The sequence below is a fragment of the Acinonyx jubatus genome, chromosome D1 (genome assembly GCF_027475565.1).
Source record: "Acinonyx jubatus isolate Ajub_Pintada_27869175 chromosome D1, VMU_Ajub_asm_v1.0, whole genome shotgun sequence".
NCBI lineage: Eukaryota > Metazoa > Chordata > Mammalia > Carnivora > Felidae > Acinonyx > Acinonyx jubatus.
The window spans coordinates 94,135,634-94,157,808 of NC_069390.1; the positions used below are offsets into that span (position 1 = coordinate 94,135,634).

Consider the following 22,175-nt stretch of genomic DNA (forward strand, 5'->3'; position numbering starts at 1 on the left):
AGTTTCCACCTTGAGAATATTCCTGGGTTTCTCCCCAGAGTGCTCCCCATGCATCTATCTCCGTTTGAATCTTAGCAGGAAGTCCGGGGCTGCCTCGGCACCTCAGTCCCCAAAATGTGTCTCAAACAGTGTTTCTGTGTTCTTTGAAGTTTATTAATTCTACACACTCAGTGCTTTTGAAACTCCTCTATTTCACAAACACTCAAGTAAATGTAATCGTATCTTTTTGAAGCTCTTCCTTACTGTGCTGTCATTAGTAAATAATGGGGGAAACCAGGGGGCATAGGGTATGATTATTAGTAACAATACTTTGGATTTGCACAAACTCACTCTCAATGAACCCTAGGCGGTTCCTACACATTAGCTCATTTTTCCTCACCACAGCTGGGCCGGGAGACCTAGATTCTATTCTTGGTGCTTCAACAACCTTCTTGGGAAAAGTATTTAGCCACTAATTGCCTCAGTTCCCAACTATGAAAAGGGAATAATGATATTAGGATATTTGCCTCTCCCTGTCTTTATCCTAGACCTTTAGAACCTAACTAGTAAAAAAAAAAAAATGTTTTTAATCTGAAGAGCCTAAAAAGTCTAAAAGAGAAGGAGTGTGGCTTGATTTTATTTCCATTAATGAAAAGGTGAGATACAGTGTTAGGAGTTTGACTGGAAACCTTGAAATCTGAATTGTAATCCAGTATCTGCTTCATGATAGACCATTGCCTTGGATACCTCTCTCCTTTATATTGGAAAGCACTTAGCGATCCAGCAATGGTGAATACTATAAAAGGGGACTGATCTTCTAAGGAGCATTAATTTGGTCAGCAAAGATGTCTCTATGAACCATGGCATCAATAAGACTGAATTTAAGATGAGAACACTCTTGGCTTCCAAAGCCTTCCCCTCCCCCCACCTCTCTCCTTCTCCTCACAACCTCCTGGCTATGTAGCTGTTTCAAATATATAGACAAATAACTCCAGCCCAAGTCCCTGGCCTATATCTTTGGTCTCCTATCATCTCTAGACTCTTGGCCTGGCAATCTCCATCTTCAAAAGTTCCAGGGGCAGAAATAAGCCTTTTTGCTTGCCAGCCTAAACCTAATGACTGAATGGCAGGGAACCTAGACCAAAATAGAACTTGGCTCTTAGATGATATGCGTCAGCCAAGAATAATGCTTCTTTTTTAATGTCAGGCTCCATTCTATTAGTGCACAGGTAATAGGGATCTCATCCTTTAGGAGGGCCTTGATTTTCTCTATTTTTCACTCTCAGTTTACCCACTTATTGTATAGGAGTGAAAGCTTCTCTCTTTTACCTGCCTACATCCAAAAGGCTATTGAAATGTACTACTTACAAATTGGTCAAGTCAGACCCCAAGGCAGTGGGCCATAGAGTACCTTCCAGAGGGCTTCATAGACAACATGGGCTCGTCAGATAAGTGACAGTCCTTGTATGGAGTTAATCTAGAAGCCAAGAAAAGTCCTCTGAAGCTCACCCAATGAAGCATAAGGAGGCAACAGAATTAGTATACATATTCATATCAAAAAATATTATTAAATAATATGCTGAAGACTTCTCTCACCATTGATTTCCCCTACTATCCTAAAAGGCTAAGGAAAGCGAAATAATTTTTTTTTCTTTTTTACTAGGCAAAAATTCAAGTCTTTAGCCTGACATTACTTAACCTGACACTTGGAACTCTTACAGATTTGGGGTATAAAATCTGCCAGATGACTCCTTTGGAGACCACTGGAGCTTCAGACTGCTTGCACCAAACGCTGCTCCCTACTGGCTCAAAGTCTCGTTGCTTCAGGAAAATGGTTTTGCTGATCAATGCAGAAGGAAGCTTCGTCTTCCTCCCCTTCCTGGGAATATCTTTTTGTCAGTTAATGAGGGACTCTTGCTGAGGGAATTTAGGTCGTTCCCATCTAAAGTATGTTTAGAGTTTGGGGGCTGGAGTCAGGGGGACTGTGGTTATGCATCCAGCTGTCCCTTGAGAGTCACGGTCAGCCACCAAGGATGCATCTTTAGAAACTTGAGTGGTGTCAAAACTCTGAATGTGCATCAATGCCTGTCAAAGGACGGATTGAGCGCCATCATATTCTCCCTGCCCGCCCCTATTGCCCGGATGAGGTCTCGGATGGAAGCTAGCCTGCCAAGGATACCACTTGTACACGCTTCAGTACTCTTTCCTTAGGCAAATAAGGACTTGTGTAACCTTTTTTCAGAATACATATTATGAAACTCTGGAGCCTTTCGGTCATATGGTCACGAACGATTTCTAGCTTCTCAACCTCTTTTTTTCTGAAATGAGGGCATCTGAGCTCGGTTGCTTATCTCAGATCTGGACTTACCCACACACTTTAAAGTGCAAGAGATCTCCCTCCCTCCCTGCGTGTAGCCCAGAATAGGCCTTTACAGCCACGTCATCCTGGACACTTTATCACTTGATATTACCTCCTAATCCACAGATCAGTGAGATTTCAGACAGAATCTGTCTGGCTCTCAAACAGAAACAGCATGACTTCAGAACATTTAGAATGAATTAAGCAGACCAATTTGTTATTTTTCAGAAACACAAAGGTGGCTATAAGTGGGACCTCAGCCAGAGTATGGTCTTAGAAAATAAGGTTGCAGTTCATCCTTTATTAAATGTTATTTTATGTGGCATCGTACTAAGCGTTCTTCCAAGGGTTATTTAGACATGAGCTCTGATCACTCAAAAAGTTACAATCAAAGCCACATCAGCATAAAGGTTTATTAAAAACTTTTGCTATGGGGGTACCTGGGTGGCTCAGTCCATTCGTTAGGCATCCAACTTCGGCTCGGGTCATGATCTCATGGTTTGGTTTGTGGGGTCATGCCCCACGTAGGGCTCTGTGCTGATGGCTCAGAGCCTGGAACCTGCTTCGGATTCTGTGTCTTCTTCTCTCTCTGCCCCTCTCCCGCTCGCACTCTGTCTCTCTCTGCCTCTCAAAAATAAATAAATGTTAAAAAAAAAAACTTTTGCTATATACCAGGTGCTGAGCTATATACCAGAAACACAATAGCAATCATGTGACAACCACCCTCCGCGTTCATCTTGGAATTTGGAGCTAGAGACAACATAGTCTATGGATAGTGCCAACACCAGAACATCGAGTTCTTTCCTCTAGCTAACGGACTTATACTGCCGAGCACAGTGCCTGACATACAGTCAAGTACTCAATAAATATTCCTTGGCTAAAATGAGCTAATGAAAAGAATGAATACATGTTAAAGTGGAGTAAGTATAGACTGCTATGGAAACCACATCGGAGGAGAAACCAGGCTCGTGGGAGGGGATGAACTGTGTGGAAAGTGTCATTTACACAGAGACAAGAGTCAACACAATGATATAAAGGAAAGACCGGGCTCATGGAGTTCGACCTGGTTCGGATCCTAGCGCTGCGCTCAGAGCTGGGCAGTTCCAACTATCCCAAACCTTTGAAAACACTGATGATGGCTTTGGAAGACAAAATGAGATATTATTTGCCTTCGATATTATTCACATCGAAGAACTCAAGAGCAGCTAGTAAAGGAGTAACAGAGAACAGAACTGCAACGTTAAAGCAATAAAGACCTGAGGAGTAAGGTTAAGAGCACAAATACTTTGAGGGATGGATGGCAATGACGAGCTTAATTTAAAGTCACGGTGGCAGCAGGGAGAGGTGCTCCCGAAGTTCTTAGCTTCTAAGCCCAGACAAGGCTGGGGGGAGGGTAGGTGTCTTACGGGATTTATCTTCCTCTTCCAATCCGTCTGAAGGCTTTCAAATTCAGCTTTTAGCTGCAAAACCACGTGGGCCCTGCCCGTCACTGTTTACGGTATGGTAAATGCCCTTTTCAGATCATCAGATCCTCTTAAAATATTGTGACGTGTCGAAGCTCGAGACAGACCATATATGTGTATATGTTTATATACAGAGACATGGAAATACACACATAAAAATATAACCTTTTTCTCTAGAAGGCCTTGCAACAATTAGCTTCTGTTGCTTTTATCTTAAATACCCACAAATATACCAGACCCCTTTCTTCTGTGCTTCCTTCCCTCCATGTCCATCAGGCCCTTTCCCACTGCATTCATATAGTTAGATCAGCACGCGCGCGCATACACACACACACACACACACACACACACACACACCTGTTATCTACCAGCTTTAGCTTTTTTTAGGTGAGCCTTTGGGAAGTGCCCTGATCTGAACTGGATTGTCAAATATGTTAATATGGGGGCGGGGAGGGGGGAGGGGGAGGAGAAGATGCTGGCAGCGGACTTTGGGTTTGGGTTTTGGGTCCATAACAGGAGATAGAACTATAGTTTGACATGCCCCCCCCCCAAAAAAAATGTCAGACAAGAGAATGTGAGAGGCCAAAGAAAGGGAAAGGTGGGGGCCAAAAATGAAAAAAGCTGCTGGACAGGAGAACATTCTAGACATAAAAATTGGAGGAGGGGAGAACTAGAGGTGTTTCGAATGACAATGGGGGAGGGAAAGCAGTTGGTTGGGCCTTTGAAAAGGTGCCAGGAACCAAGAGCCAGGGGCAGTGGCAGAGGGGAAGGCCAGGTAGGACAATTAAAACGGAAATCTGGCTCCTCACAGCGCAGCTTGAAGCGGGGCTACAGAATTTGCTGCAGTGGGAGGTGGGGCCAGTCTGGCACAGTCTGTGGGTTTGAAAGGAGCTGGGCGGGTTGGGGAATGCCAGTCAGCCTTTGTAGTTCTGGGCTTGGGGAGGGGGTGCTGAATCCTGGGCTTCAGGTCAGAAGCCTGGCTAGGGTGGCTTTGGAGAAATTTTCCCTCTGCTCCCAAACTCTTAAAATGCGCTCATCACTTCACTGGCCTCCAATCACAGCATAAACACGTGTCCTGGAGGCTGTCCTCCAGGAGAGGTTCCAGCTCTGGTACCTGTTGGCTCACTGATGGGGTCCCTCTCCTTTCCGATTTCCCTAGATACCCTAAACGGGGCTGAATACAATATCTCTACATATGTCCCTTCATCCTGCCCAAATGCTTCACATCTCCCAGACTCCTAGGGTTAATCCCAGGGACAACCTTGCTTTGAAAGAAAAAAATGTGGTGAGCCTACTAGAAGATGTGGAACTCAGAGGCCTCTGTCTGTCCCTGCTTCAGCCAGACCCCAGACAGCCGGCTCAAGGAGATGGACATTTACAGAGAAAGAAGCAGTAAGTTTATGTTTGTTGCTGTTTGTTTTCAAGGCTTGGTCTCTCTCCCCAGAATTAAGATCCCTGAAAGCATGAAGCTTTCTTTTTTCTTTTCTTTTCTTTCCTTTCCTTTCCTTTCCTTTCCTTTCCTTTCCTTTCCTTTCCTCTTCTTTTCTTTTCTTTTTTCTTTTTTCACCCCTCTCCTTTCGTTTCTTTTTCTTTTCTTTCTTTCTCAGCAGAAGTAAATGATATCCCCTTCCCATCTTGGGGGATGATTCAGAAAAGCAATCGAATTAGAAAGGGTTTCTTCACTGGTGTTCCTGTCTTGGGTTAAAAATATCTGAAGCTGATTTGTGTGTGCTTATTCTCAACACTGTAATATTTTAATGTATATCTGCATTTGTTCAAGTAATTTGTAGTGATTGTTCTTCTCCAGAATAAATACTATATATCTGGCTGATTGGTTGTAATTAGGATGAATTTGTCCCGGCACTTGCACGGATGTCTTCTTTGAGGATTTTTGCGCATATTTGCTGCTCATCAAAGGGAAGGCTAGAAGGACTTTGGAGGGAGGGTGTGGTCGGGCTGATTCAGCTTCCTTCCAGGCCCATCCCTGACTTCTCTCTGCTCCTCCCTCTCCCCATCTCCTACCCGGGCTCCACGCATCCTTCCTGAGCCAGCTGTCAAGGAAATGGCATATACCTTTCTTTTCTATCACCGCCTGTGTTAGACGGCTAGGTAGGCGACCGGTCCCTGCAAACAAACTCACTGCATTTGTTATCTGAGCGTATTTTTCCAAAGCAAGACAGATACCGGGCTATTGAATCTACTCCCTAAGCTCCTCTCACCCTGGGATTCTTAGCCAACACAGTAATAACAATAATAATACTGTCTTTAGAAACTCTCCAGCACATTTCCTCTCTGAGAGTCTTACAGATGTTAACTAATTAATTTTCACAACGCTCCGTACGAGAGAGGTAAATATTATTAACCAGGATGGAATATACATATGTATATACGCGAAGGACAGCAAAACAGTTCACTTGCTTATCATGGTTCACTTGATATAGTAACTGGTATTTTTAAAACACCCATCACAGATACAATAATTAGAGATGTGCTTTTGTTAACAAAGCCACTACCCACTTCTAGCGTACCCTTGGGTACTAAATAATTACCCACTTTGTGTGGTTATCTAGCTCACTAATTACCCACAGAAATTGGGGTCAGGCGTTAACTGCTTGAAGTAAGGATCCTCCAAAGACATCGCTGAGTTGTGTAGAGAACACGATGTGTTCGTAGCAAAACTTTCGTAACTCATACATTTGTATATCTTTGTAAGCAGAGTGAATACAGACAGGGGCGGATTCGCTGGGCGTGTGACAAACCGCGCTGAACTGCGGCTGCACACAGAGAGAGGTTTAGGGGAGTCTCAGAATTCCATTCTCTGCTTACCTTTCCTTTCGGAAGATGGGGGCACTGACGTGATTCCCATAATCTGGCCTTCGTGTGCAAGCACACTGAGACAATTGACGACTCTGGTTAGGAATGATTCATCTTGGCGTTACAGGGAGGCACCCAGTGAGTCAAAGATTTTTTTCTTTGACAGCTCCACCCTTTATGATTATTCTAGCATGTCTTTTTTTCTCATCAGTCTAGTGCAAACACACTATTAGCCAAATCTGAAAAAGATTCTAACCCAGTCCCCAAGCCTGCCAACCATGTCTTTCTCCTTCCCAATAACGACACACACACACACACAAAGTATTAAAGGGAATCCAATGCTATGATTGTAAGTCTGTCTGGTTTTTTTTTTTTTTGGGTTTTTTTTTGCCTCTGTTCTCCCCCTGCCCCTCACCTCTCCCCTCCCCTCCCTTCCCCTCCTCTCCTCTCTTCTTCTTTCCCTTCTTCCTCTCTCTGGGTCTCCTCATGTGTGCTTTTTCTTCTCCTTTTCCTTGGCATCCAGCTGCGTTTCTGCAGGTCTCCCAGTGAGAGACAAAGCACAATGTCTGAGTTGAGCACAAAGAAGCCACCTTTAAAAAACATCGACTTAGAGGAAACCTGTGTCCTCAGATATCTCCCTCCCTTCCCTGCTATTTACGGAACCCAGCGTTATACTTAACACAGCACTGCCTGTTGTCTGCATGATTCCGGCCAGCAAACTCGGGTGGAGATGGCAATATACCCACTGTGTGTGTAGATAGGTAGAGACCCCGATTTTCAGGAGCTACCTGCTTTCCAGGATCGATGTGTAGCCGAGCTCCGAAAACGCGTGCCACCAGAAATGATGGGAGACACTCCCCTACTCAACTCAGGGTGTCTTTCATTTTTATCTTCTGCCACTTTTTTGTCATCTGAATTATTACTTATCATTACCAAGGGGCTGTAGGCTGATCAGTGGAGTGTGCGTGGATCTGATGGACATTGGAGGAGAAATACTTCAGAAAGAAGGAAAATGTCTGCAGTAGAAGTAAAGGGGTAGGAGAAGCCGCAGTGAGTGATGAGTCCATTGCAGAAGCCAAGTGGTAAATCAGTGCATATGGCAAAGATAGTCAAGGAGCAAAGCCTGCCGCTGGAAGGGAAGAGATTTTTAGCGTTGTCGTCATCTCATGCCTGAATAGAGTGCGTATTTTAAATAGGGCTTGGAATCTCTGCTCTTCGTGCCTCTAAATGCCGATTGCAAGGAAGTATTTGGGGGCTGTTGACTTTCTGTCCGTAAAGAAAACCCAGCAAGGCTCACAGAATTCTCCACCTGCACGCATACAGGCATAGGTGCCCTAAATGCCCGGTGGGATGCAGAACCATTAGGCAGAGGACTGTGCCCTGGTCTCCTCTTCTTCACTCCTTTCTCTCCCCCCCCCCCCACTCCTCCCCTTTCTTTTACCCCTTCTAGAAAACGTGATACCTGATCTCTGGGTCTAGCAGGCTGAGGGTTGTTTTGTTGTTGTTGTTGTTGTTGGGTTTTTTTTTTTTTTCTGTATTCGTATAATACAATGTCTGGCCTTCCCCCTGACCTGCTGGTGTATTTTTGGTCTCATTAGCAGTCAGGGAGATGCCTTAGTGCATCCGGGGCTGCGAGTCAGGGATGAGACACTACAACGGAGAGAGCGAGCGAGCGCGAGAGGATATTAGAAGGGAGGCTTGTCTCCAAGAAATGGAAGGAAGTGAGAAATGACAGGACCACAAGCTTTGTATGTAGGAGCCTGGCAGGGCGGGGGAGCGGCGGGGAAAGCCAAGTGGTTTCTCAGAAAAGGAGGGAAGCCGTAGATAGAGCTAACGGTGATTAGAGGGGGGATATTGATTCCTTATTCTGCCAGAGATTTAAGCAGGCATGCGAGGAATCTGCACCATGGTTGGCAAAAGGAGCCTCTGTAACCAGACACTCGGGCTTTCCAGGAGCCCAGGGAGAGAGCTGAGAAGAAAGGGGGCAGTGTGGTCTAGGAAAATTCAACTTGTCGCTGATTTGTGCCTGATGCTTGCTGTCCGTCAGCAGCCTCCCTTACAATCTTTTTTTCTCTCTCTCTCCCTTTTTTTCTTGCCTTCTCCTTCTTCACTGAAGCCTAGGGGAGCCAGCAAAGATTAAATGTGCTTTCTCAAAGGCGGCCACTTCACGCTGCTATGTCGAAAAGGCCATTATTATTATTATTTTTAATAGTAAAAGAAAAAGGGAGAGAGAGGTTGAGACAGGGAGAGAGAAGCAAGGTAGGTTGATGACGGACTAGCCTTTCTGAGAGGAAAAGGAAAGTGAGAGAGAAAGGAGAGACCCTGAACTGAACGGAGGATTGTGCCTGAGAAGAACCTACAGAGGTGAGAAAAAAAAAAAGTTGTCTTGGAGATGGGGGGGTGGGGGATGCTGAGTAGACCCTGTACAGAGGGGAAAGAGGCATCATTTAGCTGTCTTGCTGTTATGATTCTATTTTGGAAGAGTGGGGGAGAAGAGGGGAGAGCCTGGAGTTTTAACGGTTTCTAGTTGCATATGGAAACATCTACCGAATATTTAGCATTTTTACTAAATGCCCGGGGCCCCTCCAGTGTCTTCCTTGGAGGGGGCTGCTTTGTCATTCTCTTTGACTAGCCAGCCATCTACCTTGCTTAGGCTGGAATAAAGGAAAAAAAAAAAAGAGGAAGGAAGGAAGGAAGGGAGGGAGGGAGGAAGGGAGGAAGGAGAGAAAAAGAGAGAAAGAAAGAAAGAAAGAAAGAAAGAAAGAAAGAAAGAAAGAAAGAAAGAAAGAGAAACACAAGGAGGAAGAAGAATTTTAAGAGTCTTTCCACCCACTTCCCCTCCCTTTCCTTTCGGTTTTGGAGGCAGCACAAGAACCCCTGGCTTGGGGAAAACTCAGCTTCCAGGCAGATGGGAACAAGCGACTATCTCTCAGGTACAGAACCGGTAGCTTCTGCGACAAGAGAAGGCAATTATGCTTCTGATTCCTCTGAAATATTGGCAAGAGGCTCCAAAGGTTCGGCGGCGGCGGGAGTGGGGCGGGGGAGACGGATCTCCCCAGCCTGCACCCACCCCTTCCCCACCTCGCCTCCCAAATGACAGCCTGGTGCTGGCTCTGGGTGATTTGGCCTTGGCCTCAGCCAAGCAGCTGATGAAGACGAGGCCCCCGTTTGCAGGACTGGCAAAGTGCACGCTAAAGAAAGAAGCAAGGAATTTTTTAAAAGCAGCTCTTGGGAGGTTTCTCATTCTTAAAAAAAAAAAAAGAGAGAGAGAGAGAGAGAGGGAATTAAAAACGTTTTTTTTCACTGAATATTTTCAAAATTTGATCAGTCCCAGTCCCTCCCTCCACTTGCACCAAATTGCCTTTTTTTTCTCCCTCGTCAAAGCATGAGCTACAGAGTTACAGTCTCGAGATTTGGTGTATCGCTTCCTGCCCCCGCCTCCCTCCCCGCCCCGATGTCGGTCCTCTGTTGAAACACCTCGCCCAGGCTAGCGCACTGCGAGCTCCCATTTCCCCCCCTTGCTCGGAATGGTGTTGCACGAGGGCTGCAGCCCTGCTCCGCTTCCAATGGGTGAGTTTAAAACGCTATTCGTATTTGTACTTCCACGGCCTCCAAGCCCTGTGCCTTGGGTCTTCTCCCTCCGAAAACCTGATTTTCTATGATTTTGCATGCGGCATGCTTGCCCAGGGGGAAAGAGATGCCTCCTATTTTCTTTACCGTCATTTGTGCTAGTTGTAAGTTAAAGCTCCAAAAGGACATTTGATCCTTCTTTTAGACCTTGGTTTTGAAGACAGGGGCGTTCCTGGGTCTATGCATATGATTTTCCTTGTAAAACTGGATGGCCCAAAGCGTCAAAGAGTTTTTTGTTTTGTGTTTTTTTTCTCTGATATGCTCGCGATCGTATGTTCAGGTACGTATATGTGTCCACAGAGAGTGCGTGTGTGCATATGAATGTATTGTATTTACGTGGGCTCTAAATTTTGTGACCTGAGGAAGCTTCGAGAGTGAGGGAATACCCTGCCACCTGTTTGTGGCCTTTTTGGTCATGAACCTGGAACAGAACCTGGCTGTGGTTCTTGCTTTGCCTTTGCTTTGTCTCAAGAAAGAACAATTTTCCTGCGCTCCTCTCAATCCCTGAGACCCTAACTTGTGATGTTTACCGTTTAAATCCACGGGTTAGGCTCTTGGGAGCTGTGAGTCGTGCTTGTGCATCCTGGAAATTGGGTGGAACTTCTTTCTTTAAAGCAAAAACAAAAGAAAAGAAAGTTTGTCTGAACTGACGGAGCACAGCTCAGAGGTTTTCATTGTTAGATGGGGTCAGGTGAGCAGAAAGTGGCCGCTCTCCTGGATTTCTGGTGAAGGAGGTATAGGAGCGTGTTGGCTGCTGTGCGTACGAATGTGTATCACTGATGCCCAAGGCTTGGGGAACTCATCTACCGTGGTCTGTTTCTTGAGAGCAACACGCAGTACTATCCGAGCGTAACAAGAACAGCTCAGTACCTGGTGCTTGACCTCAGAACATAGCAGCTGAAGTCCCAGCATGCCCCGTGCCTCCAACTTTGAAACTCAACAGTTAATCTGAAAATCACGTCCAATTAAAACGGGCATGTGGACATGTTACACACTCAGTCCTCACACGTATGTGTCACATATACGGCCGGACAGTGAGCACACAGACGCAGATGGGGGCAAACCAGGAGTTTGGGCTAAAATAGTAGTAGGCTAAAAATTCGACTCTTGCTACGCTACAGGGAGGATGAAATTGATGGTGTTCATGAAGATTACATCTGTGGTACTTTGCGAGATTTTAAAAATAAGAGAGACAGAGCCTGCGTGCTTGGCGTCCGTTTTAAAATGTTACACGCTGTGAGTTCAAGGGTAATAGGCATTGGAAATATATTTTCTGAATAGATGAAAGCAAAGAAATAGCAGCATGCACACAATATGCAATTATTGTATCTTTTAGGAGTAATCAAGGGGTGGAAAAATTTATCAGGATTTAAATGTAATCCAACAAAGTTACTTATAACACCAAACTGTACCTTTAAAATAACCTTAAGGTAATTTGTTAGCATTACCTCGTCTGCAGTTTTCAGAAAAACGGAACTTTCTGTGACAGAATAATTTTAGTGATTTAGATCTATCTCCTAGTTGAAGAAGAGAGACATTAACTTACCTTTTCTTTGTTGTGAAAAACTCCCATATACAATTTTATTTAGACAGTTTTGGTATTCGTGGGCCAACACTTGTCTTGTATTTTTGGGAAACACCTAAATCACCCCTGACTTCAAATGCTTTCTTCTTTTAAAGACTTTGTATTGGCTGTAACCTCATTTTATACGTGTAGTCGAAGATTAAGGAAACTGTTCTTTTCCTGTGTGTGTGTGTGTGTGTGTGAGTGTGTGTGTGTGTATGTATGGGTTTTTTTTTTTTTTTGAGTGTTTATTGCAATTTCAGTCATTGACTCCAAACCGTAGTCAAGAAACCATTTTGTATCAGAAAACTGAATCGAGAAAATGAAGCGTGCAACAATTGCACTACGTCTTTTGTTGCGACCTCTCGTGCAGTTGTACTATTTAAATATTACTTTCCAGCCTTGGGAAGCCTGAATGGGCTTCAGAGAAAAGAGTTATTTGATTTTCAAGTCACCTTCGGTTTCTCCACAATGGATTAATGATTTTTTCCCCATCGTAAGCTGGTGTGTATGCATAGGTATTTGGAAATTATGGAAAGGGATCTATTTAACTTATGGGTCTATATTACCACATGATGCATAGCAAATATTTGCAAAACATTTGGTGCTTTACTAAGGCAAAATCTATCTGCAGTCAGTTCTATAAAGATAGACTCATGGGCCAATAAAAACATGCTGGATATCATTCTTCTATGATTTTAAATGGGAACAGGATAGTAATTTAATACAAGTGATACAGTTTGTATTCCAAGGCTCTCTTTTGATTTTTGGTTTTTTTTTTTTTTTTAACATGTTTTCAAGTGGATTGCTCATGCCCTGAGGTTGCCATCACAACTGATCACACGGGCATTTAGCAATGCACAACGACGCACAGGATTTTGAATTTCAGCAGGGGACTGCTCGAGTGTAAGGGCAGGTTTCTCAACACCCCTTCTTCCTCACCGAGCCCATCAGCGAAGTTCAGCGAAATGAATAACATAATTGGTGGTTGGTTCAATCACTACCAGTCCAGACTAGCCCAGACGCATCAATTAGAGAGAGCTGTCTTTTAAAGGGGGAGTGCAACCGAAACAAGCCGGGCATTATTGATACCGATCTTTAAAAGTGCAAATCCAGCTTGGCAGATAAAAAAAAAAAAATGAGGCGGGGAATGGGGGGGGGCGGTTTGCGTTGCAGGAAGAAAAGAAAAAGACATGAAGTGGAGCTTTCGGACACAGAAGGACAGGAAGCTTGAGAGAAAAGGAGCGGATAATGAGTGAAATGCAATGCAACACCTCGTTGGAACACACAGTTACAATTCAGTTCACAGGGCATCCTGGTTCACCATATTTTTAACTAGATTCTCCCCCTCCTCCTTTTTTTATTCCTTTTTTTTTTTTTTTTTTTTTTGCCTCTGTTTCCAAAGAAATGCCAGCTCTACACCAAGGCAGTTGGAAATTTAACAGCTTTAGGAAGCTCTGCTGAGAAGAAGGCCAAGTAATACGAACCAGCCAAAACTCCTTTTGCAACATTTTTCCCCAAAAGAAAAACACACAAGATGTTTATTTTTGAGTCTCTAATTCTACCTTTTAAAAAAAAAGAAAAATCAACTGTACTAACGACCAGGACTCATTTTAAATCCTGCACCTGGGAACTAATTTTATGGGCAAGACACCTTTAGGTAAACAGCTCATAGTTTTCTGTTGAATACAGTAAAATGATGAAGAATGTAACAAAAGGCTTTGGTAATTTGGTGGGGGGGGGGGGGTTGATGGATAAATACCAGATGATTTAGAAAGCGTTAGGAACACATCAAGCCCCAGGGAAAGAAAATGTTTGATTGGTATTAATTAAAACACTGCTAATATATTCTAATAAAATCAAATTTAACATTCTAAACTAATCCGCTTGGTATGTCAAAGGAAAAGAAAAGTATTATCTTATTTGCATCTCTGCCATCCAAACGCATTTGCTCATTCAGCAGAATTAATTTTTATCACCAGCCTGTTTAATCTCCTCGCAGATTTAGTCAAACTTATTCTTTCAAACTAAAAGGGATCAGGGGAGGGAATCCATGGAAGGCATTGGGAAGACTAGCGACTGTATTTAGTACTGGCTTTATATTTTACCACGTCCTTTCCTCTTCATTCCCTGTACTGGGGTGTGGAGGAACCCACCATGCTGCAGGGTGGGGAGGGGGGGTGAGGGATGGTTAATTTTCCTCCCTTTCTCTTCTACCTACTGGGTTATTGGGGAATTTCAGTTGCCAGATTATTTGAGTGGCATTTATTTCCACGACCGATGTTGCTCCGTTGATTAAGATCTCATTTATTTCTAATTTCAGAATCTATTTTGTTACAAATTCGTGATGCGTTGGGGGGGGGGGGGTGAGGAGAAAAGGCTTTTGCACTACATGCCAATTTCCTCTTCTCAATTCTTTGCAACTGTAGTCCTCCTAGGAGAAAGTGGGGAGGTGGATGTAAAATTCTATTTACTAAGAGCTGAGTTCTTTGTTTCCTTTTTAAGTCGGAATGTCTGCAGCAAAATGTATATTTTCCGAAACGGCGAGTTTTGGGCTCTTGATTGTTAAACTCTCACAATGGATAAAACTGTCCCCAAATGACATCACGGCCAAAATGTTTCTCCTCTCATTAGCCTCTCATGACTACGATATCCTATGGAAAGATGTGCCCAACACAAAAAAATGAATGGGCCGTAAATATGGAGGGCCGCGTTGGCGTCTTTCAAAAGTGGGGGATTTTGCCCACTTATCAAGGGGATGGAAACTACCAGACGACAGTCCTGATGATGCTGCCTTTTTTGCTCCATTGCCTTTTTCAGTTCTTCAACGCAAAAGAGCAGTCGCAGTTCGGTTTCACATGTATTGTTCTATAATCCAGGCAATAAATGCTAATTAGTAATGCTCAAGGATCCGACCATTCAGAGTAATTATCATAATTTACTTCTTCCTTGTTAAAGACATTCCTTGCTGATTAAAAAAAAAAAAAAAGATTAAATCGTTTTACCATTGCATTGCAGTGGAAATGCAGTGGGGAGAGGTCCAAGGTATAGTAATACCATCCTGGCTGCGTTTGAAGTCGCCAACATGTGCCTTTTAACTTATTCCAAATGGAATTGCAACTTAATTGCTAAAAAGAGATTCATGTAAATGCATAAAGTTTTGCATGGGCACCAGGAATGTATGATTTTATTTTACAAACCCCAGGCTCCTCCTTCCCGGCCCACCCCCTTTCTAAAACCACTTACTGAGTAGAACAAAGGAAACTGGTAGCTATAGAGGCATCATTAAGTGTGAACAGCAGTAGCATGATAAAGTATGTGATATGACAACATATTTCATTGCACAAAAGTGCAGATAATTAAATAATTCAATAGTAACCCTGACTAATTAGCAGAAAGATCTTCAAGGAGGAATCAAGAAAATGGATCCAATCAACTCGAATAATACGCTCCACTCTCCAAGATCACAAATATATATTTGGTTATTCGATAACTGATTGATTCATACAGAAAGATGAGGACAAAAGCCTGTTCCTCAAAATGGAGCTTTGATCTGGCTTCCTTTTTCGGACAGATTAATCGTATGTTCTATAAGAGCGGAATTTAACGGAGGGCCCTCTGTTTTCAATCAAAGATATAATCCGCCATTCAGTTGCGTATTTCTCTTTTATCAGGTGTTCTAAAAAATCGTCAGCCCCTTAGCTTTTTATATCATTGCCTCAGACTCTACATGGGAAGCCTCCCCCACGTTTTGTAATGAGGATTGTGTTTAAGTTTGTTTCTTCTTGCTGGAAGCAAATAAGGATCCTATGCACAGAAGGCAGAGGATAAATAACCATGCTGAATATTATATTTGGTGGAATCTCCCCCCTCCCTTGCCTAATCTATCAAGGTAATATTCCCAGTTTCATTGTTCATTGGTCCTTTCAGGGAGAGCTTCAGCTTTTACTTGAGGGTTGTAAGCACATTAGAGGAATAATTCTCTCTGGATACTATGGAGAAGGAGCCACCTGCAAGATGTTGATGCTGTTTTTGAAATCTCAAGTGGAGTCAGCTTTCAAAAAATTAGATATTAGATACATCCGATATAATTTGCAATGTGTAATTATACTAATGTGCATATAGTTGTGTGTGGCTTTACATGTTGCCTACTTGAGATTCCCGCCTCCCCCCCCCCCTTGGGTATTGCTCATCATTTGAAATGGCTCCTGACTAGAATGTTCTTAAAATCAGCTTTAAAAAAAAATTCCTCGCTAATTGATCTAAGAGAAAAAGGGCTCCACGGTCTGTGTTCCCATGCAAGAATGAATGGATGTGTGTGACCTTGATGTTGGAAAGTAATGGTCTCTAAGAGGGTTATCATTGTGGACATTGGGACTAGTTGTAAAATATTTGCTACTCTTTACTGATTTACTCTTCATCCAGACTGTGGACAATTTGTGAAGTGAATGGAAAATATTAGAATGGTAAATCTTACTCGTAGGAAATCCATTTCCTTTGCTGGGATGAGATAAAATGCCAGGGAAATGGCTTTAGGCAGAGATAATAATTTGTTGATTTAATCAGAGTAACCAAAATCATAACGATAATAACTTCTTTTCCATTTTTCCTCCATTTTGCATGGCACACGATGAATAACTAAAACTCTGCCTTCGGTCATTTATGCACTAACCTCAACTTCCCTTTTGGTGTCTCGACGTGGTCTTCCGTTGGACTGAAGACCCCCTCCCCACCAAGGAGCTGACCCCCGAAGATCTAGCCATTAAGGAAAAAGCCAGACAGTGCAACAGTGAGTTTGGTCAGCCTGGTGCAAGGCACTTGCTCTACGCTCCATAGGTGAAGGTGCTCTTGATGCAAATTTGGAGAATCATTACCATCAGATCACGGAGGGACCCTGAGCGAGGCTACGCAAACGTCCCGATTTATGCTTATATGTTCGGGAGACAAAAAGGAGTCCGAGGGAGGCTCATGTTGAGATGATACAAGCGATTACTCATTCCAATTAAGTAGGCAGAGGCCCCAAAGAAGGCTGATTTGTTAAACATTTGACTCATACTGGACACCAAAATACGGTGGCTCATATTTTTATACCATTTGTTCTCAACAGTCATTTTAATAATGGGGCCCATATCATGAAGGAGGCACTCTGCATGGGCCATATCTATACAACACCAAAGCGATGCGTTGTTTTACTTCTCGTTTGCTCACATATACAAGGACTTGCCCTTATTAGCTACCCCCAAAACTGTGCCAAGTGTCCTTCTTGGCTCTAATAGCGTTTTAATGTATTCACAAGTGAGTCCTGCACACGTGTGTCAGGGGCTTTGTGACCCCCGTCCCCAACGATGTTCACAAAACACTGAGTTCTAAAATACAGACCTCTGTAAGATACATTTTTAATTACTCTTCCGGGATCAGTTGCTGCATGCTTGCTCAGCACAGAAAAATACCTGTTAGCAATATTTCATACAGGGTTATATTTCAGGTTTTAGGGAAAAAAAATATCGTCCCTGCTATCTAGAGACCCATCGTCAACATATCCAAAGTGTTTAGGGCAGATATGTGGCAGTATATCAGTGATACGTGTTAGTGTATCTCTTTTGCCGTGCCTAACTCATTATGCACTTTCATTGTGCTGGCATAATGAAAAGGCTGACAGTAAGGGCTTTCGTTACATCAAAATCCACCTGCAAAGTATATTTCATTCATAATAACTTTTGCAGAATAAGAGAAACACGAATACAGCTCTTCCCGAATATCCTTATCTGCAAAATGAGTGGGTTGGATGAGTTGGTCTCTAAATGTTTTTGCAGCCTTAAGGATTTTTGAAGTTGCTCTAAAGTATAGAAATAGAAGAACCATTCCAGGACCCTGGAATCCGGAGTCTGTTTTTACCAACAGTTGTCCTTTAAAGTTATATTTGATTCCACCTCCAGGTACTTTATTTACTAACATCTTTTGCCTTGCTGCTAAAACAGTAAAGTCTGAAGTTCATTTTCAGGAAGGGCAGAGACAAAAAAGAGGAACAGCTGAAGAATGAAAAAAGCTACACAGTGGGAGAAGGAAATTCTTGGTCTGACTTCTAAGCCCATGTCCTTCAGCATTAACACAGAAGAAACCCAGACAAGCACCTGTCTTTCTATTTTAAGACCATAGTCTTTGGTCCTTCTGCCTTCATTTAATTTCTTGCAGCATGGTTTTGTTTTACCCCATTGGGTTGACGGCTTTGAGTTTCACATTTCCCTTTCCATTCGATTTATCTGAATCATGTTAATATTCCCTTCAAAACCCACAAAGTCACATTAACACGCCACGTTTCCCAAATTAAATCTTAACATGTTCAGGACCTCCTGAAAATTGCCCTGCCCTATTTTCTAAAGCCACTCCGAATGTATAATCTCTCCTTGAATTAAGCAAGCCTGCTCTTCCTGGCTTCCTGGTCTTTGAATGAGCTCGCACACTGCTATTCCTCCCCGCACACTCTGCTCTCCACCACTGGTACCTTTCAGCAACCTTTCTCTTCTTTCTTTCTTTCTTTCTTTCTTTCTTTCTTTCTTTCTTTCTTTCTCTTTCCCTCCCTCCCTCCACCCTTTTTCTCTCTCTCTCCCTTCCTTCCTTCCCTCCTTCCTTCCTTCTTTTCTTCCTCCCTCCCTCCCTTCCTTCCTCCTTCCCTTCCTTCCTCCCTCCCTCCCTCCCTTCCTTCTTCAGTCTCTCCCTTCCTCCCTCCCTTTTGTTCTTCCTTTCCTCCTTTCTTTCAGTGGGCACCGTATGTCGTGCTCTGAGCCAGGCACTAGAAATACAACCACAAGAAACTGACATTAACTCCTAACAATTTTCAGTGACTTCATTCACCCCTGCGTTGCTAAGCACTTCTGTATCCACAATTATTTTATTTTGCCTTTGGTCTTTAGATTTATTTGAATTTGTCCTTAACGTCCTGTGTTCTTTTGTTGTTTTCCTACGTGTCCTATTTCAGTAAGTTGCCTGTTGGATAACCCTGAAGCTTTTCTGACGGAGCTTTTTCTCCCAGAGTGATTAGCGTGGGGTGCTCACACGCTCAAGCAATGCTGTTACTTGACTGGTCCTTGAGCGACGTGAAGAGCGAGAAAGTGCTACGTCTTTCTGGTGATGCAGCATTTCACGTGGAGTTAGAAATAGCACGGCCCCCAAAGTATCGTTACGTTTACTTATTTTTATCGAAGAGTCAATGTGATAACTTTCTGTGACATGTTCTGTTATTTTTTTAGTTGTGTCGATGTTCCTTTCAGCTGGTCCTATAGCCCCCCTCCTCAGGAAGGTCTCCCCAGGGAAAGGACAAAAACTTCAGAGACACAGCTGCACTGATGGACGCTCAAGCCAACAATGGAGTTGAAACAAAGAAAGAGATCACCTGAAGACACCTTCCCTGCTAAGCAGCACACCCCAAATGGCGCAGTTGCAGGCAATAGAACTCTCAGAACAGGAGACCATGTTTTCAAGAACCAGACAAAATTTAACAGTGACATCTAGATTTCTAAAGAGCCAAGGACTTTCCCTTCCTTGTGTGTATTCCTCTGTTTGTATTTAAATTCAGTGTGACATTCATTTCTAAAATATTTTCCCGGGATGAGTATGCTCGTGAAGGCATTGATGTTTTTACAACAGAAAATTGCACACAGGTGTTCATGGGGTAAGGAACAAAATTAGTGCTATAAGAACATCGATTTTTAGCCACACACCGTTTGATCTTAAGAGTGACCTGAAGGAACATAAAGTACTTTCGAAATACCAAAGTAGTCAGAGGCAATCCGAAGGATAACATAGTGGACATTATCCCACCTGACACAGACCAGTCAACCATTCTTTTAATCCAGCAAAATAGGTTCGCTGAGACATGATCCCTGCCTCTAAAGAGTTTAAATTTAATGAGACCGAGAAACACAAACTTTTGAAAAGATAGTAACCAATCAGGTGCATGGATGTTAAGACCACAGTAAAACTCAAGAGGTAATAAGCAAAGAGTTCAGAGGAGGTCACCATAATCTGGGCAAACCTGGCCTGTTTAGGGAAGAAAGTTTCCAAAGGAGGAAAACACAAGATGAATCTTAAAGGATAGTAAGATTTAGGGGCACCTGGTTGGCTCCGTTGGTAGAGCATGCGACTCTTAATCTCAGGGTTGTGAGTTCAAGCCCCACATTGGGTGTGGAGCCTACTTACAAAAAAAGGGGGGGAGAGGTATTAAATATTTAGATGAATGGAAAGGAAAGAGAGAATAGATTGCTTTAAATGAATGCAATGTGAGCAAAGCCATGGAGGAAGGAATCTATGTGGTGAATATTGGGAATTATGAGTATACGTGTCTAGTTGACATTGAATGCCAGCATACATAGACATATACGGTAAGGACTTCGCACACACACGTCCCCTCTCCCACCTTGGGTGTCACCTGGAAATACCATCTTATTGTCCACAAAAGCAAGTGGGAGTGATTGGTGGTAATATGAGAACTTACGATTTTTCTTTTCACTTAATAACAATTAGTATTTATCGAGGTCTTAATGTATGTTAAGCATTTGACGTATGAACGCGCTTAAGCCTACAGCTCAGAACAGCCCTGCAAGATAGGTACGATTATCCCTGTTTGGAAGCTAACAGTTAATGAGATTAAGTAACTTGCCAAACTGCCACGCACAGGGTCCGCACTCAGAATTGTGACCGTAAATCTCATGATCTGAAGCACGAAGTCCCAATATTGTGGTCAGTGTTGCAGTGTTACCACTTCCGTATTCCCCGATAGTTCTTTATGGTGAACAAATAGCTATGACATTCAGTTATCCCCTCAAATTTTTCAGTTTTCTGCCTAAATGACATTAGAACGATCGAAAGACTTTTCATAGGAGAAAACTGACAGAATTGGGGAAGAGAGCTTCTCAGCATTTTAAGCTTTTGTTTGTTTTTTTGCCAGACGTTGAGGAAACGGTTCGCCTTGTTCTGCACAAAATCTAAAATTCCTGAGGATTAATAAAGGAGGGGGGAAACTCAAAGGTCATCTGTTGCAACGTGCTTTTCTACAGACGGCAAATCAAAGTGTGAGTGGCTTACAGGAAGCTCACACATTTGAGTGTGGCAGAGCTAGGTCCAGAAACCAGGCTGCCCAGTCTCCTCTCTGAGGCTCTTGAACTACCCCACCCTGCCTACATGAAGTATGAACTTGAATTTGATCAAGGAAAGTGTTGTGTCTGGGTGATCGGGGGCGGGGGGGGACTGCGCCTAGCAGGTTGTTTCCACTTTGCACCTGTTTTGCTTCCCACCTCAACGTGAAAACTAGCCAGTTATGAACTGACATCTGATGTAGACATTGTCAATGGTCCACCCCCAAAGAACACATAATGGCTCAAATTATGTGCACCATATCTCCAATGCTATTCTTAAGTTATTTGGAATTCTTAGTTCACCTAAACCAATCGGGTCTTCTAATGAGCATTTCCTTACCCGATTTTATGCGCAGTATGTATTTGTCAGTGCTTCTGCATGAATATTTATACACGACTGTTTCAATAGTCCTTATGTTTTTGAAAATATCAATGGTTATTTGCTATTTTAATCCTCACTTATCCATGTAACTAACTCAAGAATACTTCAGCCATAAAAAGCTAGAAGTGAGGAAATCTCACTCTTTTTCACCGGATCCTTCGCATTTAATTGGCATTTAGTAATGATTAATAAAGTGGTCAGCTGGATGACACAGTTCCCAAATGCAATTCTGTCTCGAAGGAGTCAGTTAAGCTGCATCTACTTAAGGACACACATCTAGACATTTGGAAGCACCTGAATATTTGTTGTAAATTTCCACTTCAAAATCTGGCATTGTCAGACCTAGACCTCCTTGTGGCTCAGGCCGTCCTGTTTTCAAAATGATGATTATTGGCCATATCTCACACAGTTCTCATTAAGTGAGTAGCCAAGCACAAAATGTGACTTTGTTGCCATTTTCTGAGACTTTGTCGTATGTCCCTTGAATCCCCAAATAAAAGCAACGTTGCATCAACTGTGAACTTGTGTTGATTTCTTGGAAGAGCGTGCTCTCATAATTTGTTTGTTTTCACTAGTGTTTGTCAAAGCTAGTTTCAGGATCCACGAGGAGCAATTAATCTGATGCGATGGGAAAACGTAAATTTAGAGACCGTTGCTAACAATCCCATATTGCCTTTCAATAAACAGCCCTGTCATCTACCCAGGTCAGAAAGCAAGGTGTGGTCCTTGTCTTTTCTCCTTTCAACTGTCATGGCTAATCAATCAAGAAAGACATGTACCTTTTCCCTTCTTCTGTTTCCAAGTCCGTCTGCTTCTCTTCATCTTCTGCGCAACTGTAGTTAAGACAGCTCTC

At 43.1% G+C, this 22,175-nt stretch overlaps 1 long non-coding RNA gene across 1 annotated transcript; it reads left to right on the forward strand.

Moving 5' to 3' along the window:
* The first annotated feature begins 259 nt into the window (after window positions 1-259).
* On the forward strand, window positions 260-21,843 carry LOC106976670 (uncharacterized). The gene is made up of 3 exons (XR_008290595.1): window positions 260-5,193; window positions 7,139-8,979; window positions 10,000-21,843. It is a non-coding gene; the product is annotated as an uncharacterized LOC106976670 (long non-coding RNA).
* Window positions 21,844-22,175: the final 332 nt, after the last annotated feature.